The sequence below is a fragment of the Maniola hyperantus genome, chromosome 5 (assembly GCF_902806685.2).
Source record: "Maniola hyperantus chromosome 5, iAphHyp1.2, whole genome shotgun sequence".
Lineage (NCBI taxonomy): Eukaryota > Metazoa > Arthropoda > Insecta > Lepidoptera > Nymphalidae > Maniola > Maniola hyperantus.
The window spans coordinates 14,856,208-14,874,685 of NC_048540.1; positions in this window are offsets into that span (position 1 = coordinate 14,856,208).

Sequence of the window (18,478 nt, forward strand, 5' to 3'; positions counted from 1 at the left end):
AAGAAAATACAAAAAACATACAAACCAAATGTTACAAATTAAAAAAATTAAAACTAGGTAAGCTTAAAACTACGAGCTCGACAGTACTAAAAAGAAAAATGATGTCTTGTTTGAGCTGAAAAGGCTACTGCCTCAGCATGATGCTGCAGTATTTGACTACTGCAGCGCTGATTTTCAGGCAGAGCCCTAGTGTCACGACCCGACAACGAAAGTGTTCTCTATAATATAAAAATCAACTAAAATAAAAAAAAAGACTTCATTATTAGTGGAGTAATAAATATAATATATATATATATATACATATAGGATATTACATATATACTTAAACACATGTAAACTTATACACATACAAAATGTAGGTACGACATGTTTTTGATGTATGGAATGCCATTATTCTGTTTGTGTAGACTACCTGCAGGGAACTAACAAATCTTTTGGTTGACCACTTGACCACCATAATATAGAATAAGTAGTATATTATAATATGACATAGTATAGTATAGTCAGAGATAAGTATCGTGTGTTGTAGTGCGTGTAAGATCTGGAATAGTCGTTTAACCCTGTGATTTTTGGCTTTCTAAAACATATTTTTTTAAAGTTTTTTTAAAAGAAATTGTAGATTTTAGCATTCTGATGGGGGGTGGGAGATCATTCCAGATCTTACAGGCTGCGTGTTTAAATGTACCTCGAAATGCAGCAGTTTTATGCCTTGCCATAGCGATTCGGGGTACAGCCCTCACAGTCCTCACACTATATTTACTTCTTTCAGGTACCCATTTTATTTTAGCGTGCAAATAAGCTGGTTTTCCTGTAGAAATGATGCCAAACAACAAAGTGGCTAAGTGGAGCTTACGCCGCGATTCCATATTTAGCATGTTTGCGTTATTGATATGTGGGCTGACATGTGATCGAGGCGCTATGGAGAGACAAAATCTTGCACAGGCGTTCTGAACCCTCTGTACTAACTTTGCTAACCTGGCTAGCAAACACGGCCCATATACAGTGTCGGCATAGTTCAATTTTGACAAGATCAAAGCTTCACATAAACGTATTCTAACCTCAGTGCTAAGATAGGGGCGCATTTTATAAATGACTTTCAACCTATAGAAACAATTTTTAACAATGTTTCGGAGGTGTTTTTCAAAACGTAAGTTAGGGTCAAAATAACTCCTAAATTACGTGCTTCATAAACTCTTTCCACCGCATCATTTCCAATTCGAATGGTGGGGCTATAAGATTCAATTTTCGCGATAGTTCCTTTTGTACCTAGAATCATTAGTTTTGTTTTTTGAGGATTAAGATTGAGAGAGTTTAAGTCTGACCAGTGTGCTATGCTTGCGAGATCCTGACTAATTTTTGTAACAGCTTCAGTTGTGTCCGGTGGCTGGAAGGAAAAATAAAGTTGGACGTCATCCGCGTATAGGTGATAAGTGCAATGTTTGATACAGTGAATCATATCTGCAGTGTATAATGCGAACAGTATGGGGCTTAAAATTGACCCCTGAGGAACTCCCTTAGGGACTGGCAAGGTCGGAGAGGCTAACAGGCTGCCATTCGTTTGGCTTATTTGGACTAACTGTTCTCTGTTTTTAAAATAGCTGTCAAACCACTTAACAGTGTTGTAAGTGAAACCATAATAGGATAGTTTGGAAAGGAGTAAGGAAGTATTAATGGAGTCGAATGCCCTAGAATAGTCTAGCAGGACTAATATAGTCCCCATGCCCTGATCTTGTGCTGTAAGTATATTATCTACTACATCCATGATTGCTGTCGTTGTGCTGTGACTTTTACGAAAGCCAGATTGAAAAATGGGTAGTATATTTTTTTCCTCAATGTATTTGGTCACTTGACTACATATCACCTTTTCTAAAATTTTCGAGATACATGGGAGGATACTAATTGGTCTGAGGTCTTTTAAGTTTGTAGGGTTGTCAACTTTAGGGAGAGGCTTAACAACGGCTGTTTTCCATGCGTCGGGGAACGTTGAAGTTATTATGGATCTATTTATTATGTTAGTTATAGTAGTGAGACTCTGTGCGAGTGTTAACTCTAACATTTCTAGAGAGATTTTATCCACGCCAGTCGCATTTGACTTTAAACCTTTAATAATTTTTAATATTTCATGTCCGTTAGCTAATTTAAAATCGAACGAGTCAGGGCCAAACCTATTAAATTCAAAGAAGGTATAGGTGGATAGTTTAGTTGTATTTCTATGTGGGATGTCCAAAAAATGCCTATTAATAAGTTCAGGGTCATTCAGGGACGTAGGAAGCTCATGATCTTTTTTTTTATCAATCACTAAAATTGATCTTAGATGCTTCCACATCCCTGCTGGGTTCCTACTATGACCATCTATATAGAACTTATAATAGGCACGTTTTTCCGCTTCCATAGCTTTGAATACAACCTTTTTTAATTCTTTGTAATATATTTTTTCGGGCGAATCTTTTTGCATGGATCTGCACCTCCTGTAAGCTGCATTTCGCAATTTTAACATTGATTGTATGGTAGACGTCATCCATGGACACAGCCGTTGTTTGACAAGCGCTTTCCTACGCGGAGCGTGGTGATCAAAAATATCCAATGTATAGCCGCTGATTGGAGGGGAAAGGAGAATATTAGTCAGCAATTTGGCTAATATTGTCTAAAAAGCTATATTTTATGGTGGACTGATGTAATCTAAATAATATAAAAGGCCTACAGATAAAAGGCCATACAGATAGCAGCTCTAAGGGGGTGAAATAGGGGTTTGAAATTTGTGTAGTCTGCGCGGACGAAGTCGCGAGAATAAACTAGTGCCTATACATATAAGATGAGAATAGCTTATTCCTTTCTTAGCCGATGTCATAATCATAATAGCTATCCGAATGCCAAATTTTAGCCCGATCCGTCCAGTGGTTTGAGCTGTGCGTTGATAGATCAGTCAGTCAGTCAGTCAGAATACCTAGTAGAGAGGCAGGAGAAGAAGAAGTTAATAATTTACTTCAATGGCCGTAACCTACTTGAACAATGAACTATTTTGTGTTATGCGAAGATTAATACGGCTGTAAAGGACTACTCACTTGAGTTGCGTGATCGCCGCCCGACGCGAGCTGAATACTAAAGGACTTGAAGACAAACAGACGCATAACTCGTAATACAAGACTGCGTCATTGTTGAAATTATTAAAAAGTACTGTTTGCACGAATTTTGGCTTATTGCGTTTTAAAAACGAGGTTATTAGATGAATATTTATTAATTTGTCTTGTGGTCAGTTCACTAAGTTTTGTCTTTACGTAGGGTCTACCGTCTATCAAGTGACCCGCCTGCTCGTTTGCTCGCTATCTCTATTTAAAAATTAAAGGCATCCACTAAGAAAGGATTTTTTAAAATTCAACCCCTAAGGGGGTGAAATAGGGGTGTGAAATTTGTGTAGTCCACGCGGATGAAGTCGCGGGCATAAGCTCGTTTTTATAACAAACATGGATATCTAATTTACCATTTTCCTTGTGCAGGGTTGTACAATGTACAGATTTAATTCGAAGCCAGCAAAAAAAAGCATTAGGTATGTTACCTACTTACCTACTTACACCTTATTTTATTTTTAATACGTCTTACAATTTAATTTACACATATTGTACCTACATTACAATTTAAAAAATATTTTTAATATTTTAATTTTCTAAGATAATTATCAGTGAGCATGATGCCCCCAACTTCGTCCACGTGAATTTAATTTTTTGAAATATCTCTCAGGACTTTCGGGATAAAAAATAACTGATGTTCGTTTTTGGAAGGCAAGGACCACCTGTAAAAAATTTCGTCAAAACCGTTTAAACGGATGAACCTTTCAAATCCCGTGGGAACTTTTTGGTTTTCCGGGACAGAAGACAGCCTCTACATTGGGACGTCTCTTGGATACAAGCTAGAATTGTATCCCAATTTCGTCAAAAAGAGTTTAGTTTGATCAAAGTAGCACATTCTTTAGACAATGTCTTTAGGCATATTGTATATTTTTAGCAAGGCCATTATTTAATAGTAAATACCTAAAACATTTGATCTAGCAAACCAGTTTTTTCCGCTTAGCCTCGGTGACTCGCCTTAAACAGACTGACATTAAATCGGACATACACACTTTTGCATTTATAATATTAGTATGGATGGATGCATTAATTTTCTTATTTTAAACAGTATACATAATTTAAAAAAAATTATGTTATTTATTTAACATAATTTTTTTAAGGTGAAATAAAATACAATTACAATTTAGTAACGAAGTAATGGAAAAACGTTGTTTTAAAAATATTTTTCACATTTTAATTTTCTTAGATTATTATCAGTGAACATCATGCCCTCAACTTCGTCCACGTGCATTTAATTTTTGAAAAATCTCTCAGGACTTTTGGGATAAAAAATTACTACCTAATGTTCGTTTTCGGAATGCATGATATCTGTACAAAATTTCGTCAAAATCGTTTAAACGGGTGAACCTTCCTGTGGAACTTCTTGGTTTTCCGGGACAGAAGTCAGCCTCTGGGACGACTCTTGGAAACAAGCTAGATTTGTATCCCAATTTCATTAAAATCGGTTAAATAGACAGATTTCTAATATCGCACAGACACACTTTCGCATTTATAATAATATTAGTATAGATGGATGCATTAATTTTCTTATTTTAATCAGTATACTTACATAACATAAAACATTTATTGTGAAATAAAATATTATTTTTAGTATCTAGGTACCAACCTAACCTTTTCCAATTATCTAACTCTTCTAATAGGAATCTTAAGAAATCTGACTGATCATACTATAAATGCGAAAGTGGGTTTGTTTGTTGGTTGGTCGTTCAATCACGTCGCAACGGAGCAACGGATCAACGTGATTTTTTGGATGAGTATAGTTAAAGACCTGGAGAGTGACATAAGCTACTTGTTATCCCGGAAAATCAAAGAGTTCATGGGATTTTAAAAACCTAAATCCACGCGGACGAATCAGCGGGCAACAGCTAGTATTAAATAACTTTAATTGTAGTAAAAACTAGATATTATAGTTAGTACCTTTACTAATCTGAAAAACCAAAGAAAAAACGGCTACCTATTAGGATCTATTGTTTCATGACAATAGAGGCTTGGAGTTAATGACAGTTTTTGTGGCTATTACCACTGTAATATACTGGCTAGTTTCCCATAATTTAGTCCGGTCTTTCCCCTTTTTAATTTGATTATGATTTAGATTTGATTATTCAGTTTTTGTCAACGGTCACCTTGACTTTGATGAAGAGATGATTTAGTGACTTTAGTGTAGATGAAACGTGCACATTGCATTTGCAAATTAGCTTTTAATATCAGTTTTTGAGTCATTACTCATTATCAAAGGTATGACGCGCTTATTTGAAAAAATGAAAAAAACCGACCAAGTGTCGGACTCGCGCACGAAGGGTTCCGTACCATTATTGGGGTTCCGTACCCAAAGGGTAAAACGGAAGTCCAACTCGCATTAGCGGGTTTTCTATAAAAACGAGCAATGAAATCACGTTTGTTGTAAATAATAAGGGGGCTCTCCCCTTTAATAATTTTTATTTTAGTCTGTTTTTTAGTATTTGTTGTTATAGCGGCAACAGAAATACATCTTCTGTGAAAATTTCAACTATCTATCTGTTACGGTTCATGACATACAGCCTGGTGACAGACGGACAATCTATATGATTGTATGGCTAGTGGACACTTGACTGTTGGACGAACCGATAATAATGTATAATTATTGTAGTGATTATATATTTGTCGGTGTGGTTTATAAAGGGTTAATCATTTGATGCGCATAAACTATGAAGCAATTGCTCAAATGGGACATCCATAGGTTAAATGTTGCACATTGCAAAGGTATACCTAGTATTGCAATGTATCTACTACTATGGAATAGGTATCTACTATAATTATTATAGTTTTTAACCGACTTCAAAAAAAGGAGGAGGTTCTCAATTCGTCGGAATCTTTTTTTTTTTTTTTTTTTTATGTATGTTCCCCGATCACTCAAAAACGCCTGGACCGATTTTGAAAATTCTTTTTTTGTTTGAAAGGGTATACTTCAAAGTTGGTCCCATTTCAATTTGGTGAAGATCTGATGAACATGCTTGCTTCGGCAGTCAGTTGGAGCAGACGTGTCGTCAATTTATTTTAAAATATTATAACAAGTCTCACTCAATAATAATTCATAAGTTGTAAGCCAAATAGACGTATATTGTGTGAAGTGACACCTCATCCTTCAGCGACAAGTGCACCCTGCTCCACCTCGGGTAAAAGAAACAGTTGCATTTTTCATCCTACTTACACCTGCGTGTATCGCCTAATCGCAACTGCACAGTTACGTCATGGGTAGTCGACACTTGCCACAGTCTACAAACATATCAGTAAGTCAAAACTTATCAATTTCACAACCTGACTTATCAAAAACTAGTGATGATGAGGGAACTGGAACCCGAACTATTCTTCGGAAAAGGAAGCGAGATTGTTGCGACGTTCTGTCCGAACTAAATAACTTTCGTACGGAAATAATATCTTTACTCGACACACATTTCAAATTGATGCGTGATGAAATCTCGACACTGAAAGGTCAGTTTGATGATATTAAAGATTCAACTAACAAAATATTAACAGAGCAAAATAGCATGAAAGCTGACATTTTAGAGCTCAAAAAACATAACACAGTCACAAAGTCTCAGATATCTAACCTTGAGAATGAAATCAAGAAATTTGAAACTAACCCACAGAATGCCGCTACACTTGACGTTTTTGCTAACGAGAAAATAATTGCTGAATTACAAGAAAGAGCTAACAGGAGCAAAAATATTGTCATTGTTGGATTAGCTGAACAAACCGCCGCGGATAACTTAGCACGCCAAGCTGGTGATATGAATGTTGCTCAAGAGACCCTTCAGAGTATAGTCCCCGCAAGTCACAAAATCATTAAAAGTCTTCGTCTTGGTAAATTCATTCCCGGAAAAACCCGCCCACTAAAAGTTATACTTGAGAGTCCCCAAGAAGTAAGAGAACTTTTACGAAATAGAAATAAACTACGAAATAATGTTAAAATATACTCGGATCAGACCCCTACCCAAAAGAGCATTATCAAAGAACTCGACCAAGAATTAAATCGTCGTAAAGACAATGGTGAACAGAACTTAATTATTAAGTACGTCAAAGGCACACCCAAAATCGTACGAATACAGCCAAAAAACTGAATATACTACCAGATAAACATAGTAACTCTGACGAAACCATAACTTACCAGATTTGTCATACTTATCAGGATCTTCTTACTTCAAAGTCAAACCTAAACTTATTTTACGCAAACGTTCGAAGTATCTGTAGAAAAGGGAAATTTGATGAATTAAAATGCATATTGAAATCCGTAGAATGTACACTTCACGTTATTTTATTAACAGAAACATGGTTAAAATCTAGTGAAGAAGCCGAATCATTCCAAATCCCGAACTACACACACTATTATAACATCAGAACAGACTCCAGGGGTGGTGGTGTTTCTATATATGTACACAAAAATCTGAACCATAGCCTAGATGAAGAAATTTATACAGGTGGAGTCAATTACCTCTGGGTACATCTTGAGAAATGTGCGGTAAAAATAGGTGTTGTTTATAATCCCGGAATCTCAAATATAAACGAATTTCTTGAAGTCTACTCTGCACAGCTGGTCCAAAAGAAACGAGCAATAGTATTCGGTGACTTCAACATCGACCTTCTTACAAAAAATCGTCATAGCAAACGTTACCGTGATACTTTGCGGGAATGTGGTTTTCAAATTATTAACAAAATTGACAAAGACTACTCCACGCGTGAAACATCCACTACAAAAACCATCATCGACCACGTATGCTCAAACTTAAAAGATAAAGACTTTCATATGGGAATTATCGACTCTGCTATGTCTGACCACAAGCAAATTTACTTAAAGATGAAGAAATACAAATCCGCAAAAAAGAAATATATAAAATATGAAGCCATCAACTATGGAAAACTTTACACATATATTGAAGACACGAAATATTCATCGAACAGCTATGAACATTTAGAAAAACACCTAAAATGTGCAATAAATCTTAGCAAAATCACGAAAACCAAAATACAAAACTTACCTCGCCAAGACTGGATATGCAAAGAAATAATCACTAAAATTCAGCAACGAAATGAAATTTGGTACAAATTGAAAATGGATCCGAACAATGATGAACTTAAAGAAAATTATGTACAAGAAAGAATTAGCACAGCCGAAAAAATAAAAAATATCAAAGGAAAATTTTACTACGATGAATTTATGAGACATATAAGAGAGCCAAAGAAAATGTGGAGCCTAATAAACACACTATCAAACAATAAAATAAAATCAGACAGCACTCCTCCTAAACTTCTAACAGAGATGGGCCCCTTAACTGATGGCAATGAAATTTGTGGTAAATTTAATGATTTCTTTTCTGCGATTGGTTCTACTTTGGCTTATGCCATTTCTTCCAAACAACAACATAATACACCCATATTATCACATTCTCAAACCTACAATGACAAACTAACTGCATTTACACCATGTGAAACCGATGAAATCTATAAAATAATAAATGGCCTTGATCCAAACTGTGGCACGGGAATTGATGGTATAACCACTAAAGTCATAAAATGTATCGGTAAACTCATAGGAAATGAATTGACTAACTGTATCAATGAACACCTTGCTACAGGAACTTTTCCAGATGCATTAAAAATAGGAAAAGTAACTCCAATTCATAAATCTGGTGCAAAAACAGACCCTAATAATTACCGTCCTATCTCAGTACTGCCGGTTATATCCAAAATTTTTGAAAAGCTTATTTATACTCGATTAAATAATTATCTTACATCTATAAACTTCATCTATAAGAGACAGTATGGATTTCGGTCACAATCCAATACTCTTTCGGCTACAGTTGACCTTATTACAAAATTACACACTAATATAGATCAGAAAAAGATTGCACTGGGCTTATTCATTGACCTAAAAAAAGCCTTTGATACAGTTAGCCATTCGATACTACTACAGAAGCTCAAAGATATCGGCATATCAGGGGTAGCATATAAAATACTAGAATCATATTTAAGTAAAAGACGTCAAATTGTTAAAATTGGTCAATATCAAAGCAAACCTTGCTATTGCTCTGAATTTGGTGTACCCCAAGGATCAATATTGGGACCACTGCTATTTCTTATCTATATAAATTCAATGCACGAACTCAAACTACACGGCCACCTGTCCCTATATGCTGATGATACATGTCTGTTTTACTTTGGTAGTTCCATAACCAACATAGTGAGTCTCGCACAACAAGACCTGGATACACTATCAATTTGGCTTGAGCAAAACCTCCTAACTATTAATGCTTCTAAAACAAGCTATATCATTTTTAAGAGCAAAAATAAAAAAAAATCCATCACATCCCCCACTTTTAATCAATAATCAAACATTGGAGCAGAAACTGTCCGAAAAATATCTTGGGTTAAGATTGGATAGTGACCTGCATTGGAAGACGCAAATCAAATATATTAAAAATAAGATTTCTAGTTTAATGGGGTCCCTGCGTAACATAATCCATTGCCTACCTCGTCGAGTACGCCAGACAATATATAATTCTTTAGTTAAACCACATCTACTATATCTAATTGAAGTTTGGGGATTCGCACCAAAAACACACCTAAAAGACCTACAAATTGCCCAAAACAAAATTATAAAAATGCTATTTCATTATGACTACCTAACACCCACAACCAAATTGTATAAAGAAACAAAACTCATGAACATCAAACAGCTCCATTCATATCACACTTGCATACTAATAAGGAAAATACTCAACAAATCTATTCACACGCATATCATTTTCACCAAAATACATCAAGTGCAGAGTAGAAGCAGTCGTAGAGGAGATCACATCTTGCTCCCACAAACACGTACTTCTCAAGGAAGAAGAAACATAAAATTTGCAGGTGTACAAGTGTATAATAAATTACCGAAGGAGGTGAAGAATGCGAGCTCGTTCAATATATTTAAAAACAAACTCAAAAAACACATACTTTATGATATAAACCTACTTAATTAAATTTTGTTACTATACTGTATGAACTACACTGTGGCAACGATTTCGCATTCTTCCAAGGCGGAGCGATATTAAAATAAAGTGAATTGTGAGGGTGGATTTGAAATTATATCAACTACTTAATTAAAATAACAAATTGTTAAAGTAAAATATGTAATGTGAGTTGTAGATCAAGTAAGTTATAATGATTGCCGAACAAACGAATAAGTACCTACCTATTGTAAATATGTTTTCTCTGTAAGTGAATTTTGTAATTCTTTGAGAGAAATAAATAATTCTTTAACCTGACATCTTCGAAGATAGATACTGGAACTCCTCAACGGATAAGAGTAAATTGCTCGCGATCAGTGTAATAGCTTAGTAAACAGTAGATTTTTAACCAGTCATAGCATAATTTCATGGGGCCACTAAAAATTGTGAAATAAAAATTTTTTACAAAAAAAATAAAAACCGACTTCGTTACATAAACACTAAAAATTGAAAAATAATTTAATTTATTACCGAATATATTATGTATACAAGAGTTAATATAGTTCCATAATAATATTTTTTGGGGTCGGTGCCAATGAGGTGCCATTGTGGAGTCCCATAAAAATATGAAGTCTAGACGATTCGCGCAGCTAAAGCTAATTGGCACCGGCACCAAAAAGTATTATTATGGAACTATATTAACTCTTGTATACATAATATATTCGGTAATAAATTAAATTATTTTTCAATTTTTAGTGTTTATGTAACGAAGTCGGTTTTTATTTTTTTTGTAAAATTTTTTTGCTATCATATGTATCGCGGAATCCACGGGGGGACCGGAGGGCTGGCAGTTACCTCGGTCAGCATATTAGTCTGGCCATTCAACGAGGTAACGCTGCCAGCGTTCTGGGCACCCTGCCTCGTTGCGGTGGTTTAGATGATATTCTCGATCTGTAATTTTTATGTTCTAGAATAAGTTTGGTATTTTTGTTTATTGTATTTTCATTTGTATATAATAATTGAATATATCATATGTATAGATAATTATATCTATCGCTCGAGACTTCGTCCTCATGATTTATAGCCCGTGGAAACTCTTGGATTTTCCGGGATAAAAAGTAGCCTATGTCACTCTCCAGGTCTTTAACTATACCCGTGCAAAAAATCACGTTGATCCGTTGTGACGTGATTGAAGGACAAACCAACAAACCAACTAACAAACACACTTTCACATTTATAATATGGGTACCTACTATTAGCAATCGGAGATAATGTAAAGTCCGCGACAGGTCGAGATGGCAATCGGAGTATGAGGCGGGGACAGTTGAGTTCATGTTTACTTATTACCACAAAAAAACTTGTCCAAAAATGTTCTACAGAAAAAGAAAAAAATTAAAAACTACTGACTGATGAAAATTATGCAAAATAAATCATTAAAAATTCATATCTCCTAAACTACTAAAAATCGCTGAACATAGGTATATAGGGGTGATTTGGATACCCCTTAATATAAAGTATTTTTTTTCTTTTAGAGGTCACGTCCCCGGCCACCCTGTATAGATAGATTTTATAGATTACTATAGCTGCCCCGGCGAACTTCGTACTTTTTCAGGCAATTTTTTTAAATTTTTCTCTCCGTAAGAATCATCCTCGTACTTCAAGGAATGTTATAAAAAAAGAATTAGCGAAATCAGTTCGGCTGTTCTCGAGATTTGCGATCAGCGTGTACATTCAGCGATTTATTTTTATATAATAGAAAATAACACTAAAAACGATCGTGATATCTAAAATCATCAATATTCAAATGCACGAATTATCGCTTACAACAACAATAATACACTATAATTACAATGCGATATTTCAATATACAATTTGCCGATTTCTCATTCAAGTCAATTACGGCCACTTCACCTGTCTCTACCCTTGAACTCTCCATATAAAACTTTTAACATTTTTAGGGTTCCGTACCTCAAAAAGAAAAACGGAACCCTTATAGGATCACTTTGTTGTCTGTCTGTCTGTCCGTCTGTCTGTCAAGAAACCTACAGGGTACTTCCCGTTGACCTAGAATCATGAAATGAATAAGTTCTTAAGTTAGTAAAAATGTGTTTTTCATTTCAAAAAAATATGTCAAAAATCAACTTTTGATTACAGAGGTAAAGTCTTGAATTGTGATAAGTTAGCATAAAAATATGTTTTTCATTTCAAAAAAATGATATCAAAAATCAACTTTTGAATACACAATTAATATGAGCCATAGGGCCTTGGTAAAAAAAGACAAAAGATTTTTTGTAACAAAAATCATCACGAATATGGAATTGTTGCCAGCGGAGAGATTTGCACGTGAGATTAGGATAAGTCCTATGACCTTGGGGTCAGCAAATTGTAGACTTTTTGCTCGTGTAACTTACTACCTAAGTACATAAGGCTCCGCGCAAACGGGCCACCGACCACAGCCACCATTGGCTGGCGACTAGCTGTTTACATGATTTTTAACACGTTTTATATGGAATCTCCGCACACTTGCAGTAGAGAGTGGCATCCAATTTTTTTTATTTTTTTAAATTCAGATATAAGTTAACCCTACATGAGGAAGTTATAAACAATTCTATTAAGTAACTTAAATCTATATTAAAAGTAAAAAAAAAAATTAAATAAAGACTAAATTGAATTAAATTAAATTAAATCTAAAACCTCATCAAGACCACCGCAGCGAGGCATCGTACCCAAGATGCTGGCAGCATTACCCCTTTGGATGGCTAAACTAATTCTTAGTTAGTTAGCCCTTGACTGCAATCTCACCTGGTGGTAAGTGATGATGCAATCTAAGAGGATGTATGGCAGTTTTTTCCTCGCGATTCAGTATCCGCGACACGCCACTGGTGGTGACCACTCGAGGTTGTCAACGTGGGTCACATGTCAATGTAGCAGCCAGTTGCTACTTACAGCAGGGGAATGTTACGAATTGTAGCGGCCACCGACAACTAGCGGCGGTCATCGACCACTAGTGGCGGCCATCGACCACTCATGGCAGCCACCGACCACCTTCGCTTGCGCAGTACCAAATGATGTGCGCGACAACCACCTGTGGCTGTGGTCGGTGGCCCGTTTGCGCGGTGCCTAATATTATAACCCTTAATTGGTATTACGTGTAGACGTGTGGATTTCCGCAAAATTTTCTGCTCATCAAATAGTTATTTAGATGTTTACGTAGTTCATATCCCTTCTTGATCTTAGGTATAGAGATACACGTGGATTGAGAAAAAAAATCATTCTAGGTAGGTACTACCCATTAAATTGAACTTAAACTGTGGTTCCATTATCCCATAACAGCGCCATCTATTAACATTATTGTGAAATTAATATGTTAAAAGCTCTGATGCGCATTAAAAATAAAATAATTTCGTTTCTTTATAATGTTTATCTGATTTTAGTATTTGTAGTACAGGACAATAACTGAAATTGTACACAAGTTTCGGTTTCAAACTCCTCTTTAAAGCCCCCCCCCCCCCATTTCGTACGTGAGCCCTCCTGAAATTAAGCTTTTTATATTTTTCATGCAATATTCGGCCGAAGGCCATCAATTTGCATATTATTATGTTTTTTGAAGTAATTACGTCCAGTACTAAAAATGTAAATTAAAATTGAACCAGTGGTAAATTAAACCTGACTATTCATAAGCACTTTTAAAAAGTTTACATGAATAAAAAAACATTCTATTCTATTCTATTCTATTCTAGTGATTCAGAAGTTATAAGCCTGTGACAGACGGACGGAAGGAGTGTAATTTCACTCAAGTAGACTCAAAGACCGTGCTTTGTTCAATCAATATAATCCCTTTCTTACGTCAAGGGTTAAATATAATAAATACTGAAAGTTAATTAGGGTTAACATTTTTTGACACTGAAGAATTTCGTAAAGGTCGCTGAGTTCCACTTTAACGTAGGTAATTTGTATTGTAATCACTTAACATCAGGTGAGATCTTAAATTACGGACAAATTTGACGATAACAAAGCTGTTTTATACTTTTTGTATGTTTGCACAATGACAAAAATAAATCTTTACATAATATAAAAAGACTTGTCCTGACTGACTGACAGATCTATAAACTAAACTAAACAGCCTAAACTACTAAAAAAGGTGGGGTTAGAAACTTTAAATTATAAGGGTTAAATTTTCACAGTAGGTTTCGTTTAAGACGTACTAGCGACCCGCCCCGGCTTCGCATGGGTGTGAAATGAGCGGATTTTTTCCGACCTAATTCACATTATTTCAATTTCCCTAGGGATCTCTAATTTTTTGAGAATTAAACTATACCTATAAACCTTCCTCTTGAATCACTCTATCTATTGGTGAAAACCGCATTAAAATCCGTTGCGTAGTTTTAAAGATCTACGAGTTCATACATACATACATACAGACGCGGGAAGCGACTTTATTTTATACTATGTAGAGATAGAGAAGCTCTGACTAAGAAAGGAGTTTTGTAAATTCTACCTCTGAAGGGGTTAAATAGGGGGTGAAAGTTTGTATGAAAGTTCGTCGTCATTCGATTTATATCGAAATTACAGACAAACACTTCAATTTAATTTATTAGGATAGAAATATTGATATAGATAGGACAGCATGTGCCACTTATGACAAGTCAAGTTCGGAATGTAGGTTCAACTGAGAAGAGCCGGCGTACCTACAGCTTCGTGTAAGGCAGTGGTTCGACTACCGGCGAGAAAACGACTAACTTTCGGCGATTTTCTCTCTCAAGAAACGCACAATAAATGTACATTCCGTGTAAACGACAGAGATGCATATACCTATCAAAAGTTGTTCTCTGGCCGTTCACACTGCCAGCGACGACTCGCTTTACTAGTTTTGTAGCTGAGCGACGAGCTTTCAAAATAAACTCGCTCAGCGATATTCGTTCAGCGATGTTCGCTCACTTGAACACGCGCGCAGGTTTGCATAGGACTGAGCGACCGCGGGCGAATGGCGCGAGTAATCGCTCGTCGCACTTGCACACTCGCTTATAGGCCGGCGACAAAACTATCGAAACTACACACTCGCTTCCCGCTGATCGCCAACTCGTTTATATAGTTTCTAGTTCTACGTTTCTAGTTCTACTCGTTTCTCGTTCATCGTCGGTGGTCGAACATAGGCAGTGGCAGTGGCCTATGGTGTTATGTAATAATACTACATTGTTATACACCGTAGATAATTGGCACAGGTCAAGTTCACCACCGGCACGCTATGACCACAATATGACGTCCGTCTGTGACGCCAAACAATGAAATTGGCTTCTTTGTTTACTTAGAACGCAATGGGGATAAAATTATAATAATACTATGTAAATAGATGAATGTAGCCAAGCGGTCAGGACGTCCGCCTTCTAATCCGAGGTTGGAGGTTCGATCCCAGGCACGCACCTCTAACTTTTCTGAGTTATGTGCGTTTTTTATTAAGTAATTAAATATCACTTGCTTTAACGGTGACAGAAAACATCGTGAGGAAACCTGCATGCCTGAGAGTTCTCCATAATGTTCTCAAAGGTGTGTGATGTCTACCAATCCGCACATGGCCAGCGTGGTAGACTATGGCCAAAACCCTTCTCACTTTTAGAGGAGACCCGCGGCACTGTAGTGAGCCGGCGATGTAAATAGATATAATTATAATGTGAAAACCAGTGGGTTTCTTAACCTGTCGCACTGAGCCTTCTTTGTATTAGAATGTTCACAATCACACTAATCTATATCTATTATTACTTATAATAATACTGGGCGATTTCTGTACATTAATAATTATATTTTGAAAATTTTAATCTGAGAAAACATTATTATCGATTAAGGGCGTTTGTGCACTCATCCATGAAATCACGGATTTTGTAAGAATACGAATCGGATACCAACCGAATACGGATTAGTGCACAAACGCCCATAGACCCCAAAACAATTTTTTTTGGAATTTTTGTCTGTCTGTCTGTATGTGCGTGCATCACGCGAAAACTACACAACGGATTTAAATGAAATTTAGTACAGTGATAGCTGTTAATCCGGATTAACATATAGGGTTGTTTTTATCCCGAAAAAAATTAGGGATTCGTCGGGATACGGGATCAATTTTTTTATCTATTTTACTGCATAACTCTGTCCGATTTTCACAATACTTTTTTTTCACAAAACTTTATATGTGAAAGTCCTATGTTTTTGAAGTTAGAAACGTGATAATCGGCATTAAGGTTATCAGCTTTTTTTAAAAATAAAAATCTATATAAGTTACGACTACATTAAAAGATTAGAGCCTACGTTTTCAGTACTATCATTTGTTTACAAGTTTGTATAAACTAAGATAGCTAAGTTGTGTTCGAAAATAAAACTTAAATCAAATTATTAATATTTATTTACAAAAATAAAATCAAATATTAAATTCCCTACCTTGCTTGCTTGACTTGTTACAAAGTAGGTAAACTGAAACTTAAATGTAAATATTTTAGATATATCAAACCCACTCTAGGCTTAGAATATGTTAAGTGTTTAACAGCTGTTCAAGTAGCGTCTATAATGTACGCAATTTCGAGATAGACGACTTTGAGATCGCGCTCCAGTAAAAATACAAAGCTATAAGCAGATTGAAAGCCATACATTTATTTTCTCGTAAATTCAATCTTATACTTTAAACGAGTAACCTAATCGCTCGCTCGCTCTAGTCTCGCTAATTGTATCGCTATGTATATTATAAGGTTTTACTTTCCAAGTTTATCTGGATAGCTAGATACTATGTGTGGTTTATTACTATGTGACTACAATTTTTAGTATAATGAAAATAAAAATAAAATGTTGGCCAGTAAAATAAAATAAAAATACACGGGATTTTTAAAAACCAGGCTCTATGATTTTTAAAAACGAAGAGGCACGGAATAGGGAATGGTGGAAGGATCGGAGGGAGGCCTTTGCCCAGACGTGGGACAGCACAGGCTGATTTAGATTAGGATCTATGTAGATGAAGCCGTAGCTTGTAGCTTTCAGTTACAATCCAAATATATAAAATTAAAAGGTGACTAACTGATCTATCAACGCACAGCTCAAACTACTGGACGGATCGGGCTGAAATTTGGCATGCAGATAGCTATTATGACGTAGACATCCGCTAAGAAAGGATTTTTGAAATTTCAACTCCTAAGGGGGTAAAATAGGGGTTTGCAATTTGTGTAGTCCACGCGGACAAAGTCGCGGCAATAAGCTAGTCTTCTAAATATATAAAAGGATTGACTGACTGACTGATCTATCAACGCACAGCTCAAACTGCTGGACGGATCGGCCTGAAATTTGGCATGCAGATAGCTGTTATGACGTAGGCATCCGCTAAGAAAGGATTTTTGAAAATTCATCCCCTAAGTGGGTGTAATAGGGGTTTGAAATTTGCGAAGTCGCGAGCATAAGCTAGTCCTCCGTCCTTTTCTGGTGGGAGGCTTCGGCCGTGGCTAGTTACCACCCTACCGGCAAAGCCGTGCCGCCAAGCGATTTAGCGTTCCGGTACGATGCCGTGTAGAAACCAAAGGGGTACGGGTTTAATAAAAACTGCCATATCCCTTCCAGGTTAGCCCGCTATCATCTTAGACTGCATCATCACTTACCATCAGGTGAGATTGCAGTCAAGGGCTAACTTGTATCTGAATTAAAAAAAAAAAAAAGTCCTTACTATATTCAACAAATCTTAGCTTCTGTTGGATTTCCATCCTAAATCTCGTTCCGTTAACTTAATTCATACGTATCTATAGAAAGGCATGGCTTGCGACACTGGCGTCCGGGCCGTTGCACCATCAACACCGGATTCCGTTGACTTGGGACAGGTCAGGTTCTCGAGCTTTCGGAAGGAAGGGTAAAGGGGGGACTTGTACTTCTAAACAGAGTGAGTTCATTGGATTTTCTTCAAGAGTGTCACGGATTGATTAATATTTTAATTAAGGATATTGTAAGCCAATTTATTTATATTACTTACCAGCTGACCCGGCGAACTTTGTACCTCCTGACAGTCGATTTTATTTATTATTAGGGGTCTATATACTTATACTCGTATGCAAAACTAGCTTATGCTCGCGACTTCGTCCGCGTGGACTACACAAATTTAAAACCCCTATAATAGCTATCTGCATGCCAAATTTCAGCCCGATCCGTCCAGTAGTTTGAGCTGTGCGTTAGTAGATCAGTCAGACAGTCAGTCACCTTTCCCTTTTATATACTTAGATTAGATACAACTTTCCAGACCCAGAGCTGAGCACTTCAAGACTTGGAGACTCCTTTTGAATTAAGTGTCTGAGTTGTACCTACCTTCATTCTATTGCAAATATTTTTCAGGGTTGGTTTGTAAGTTTGTAGGCATCATTGTTCTGTCACTGTTGA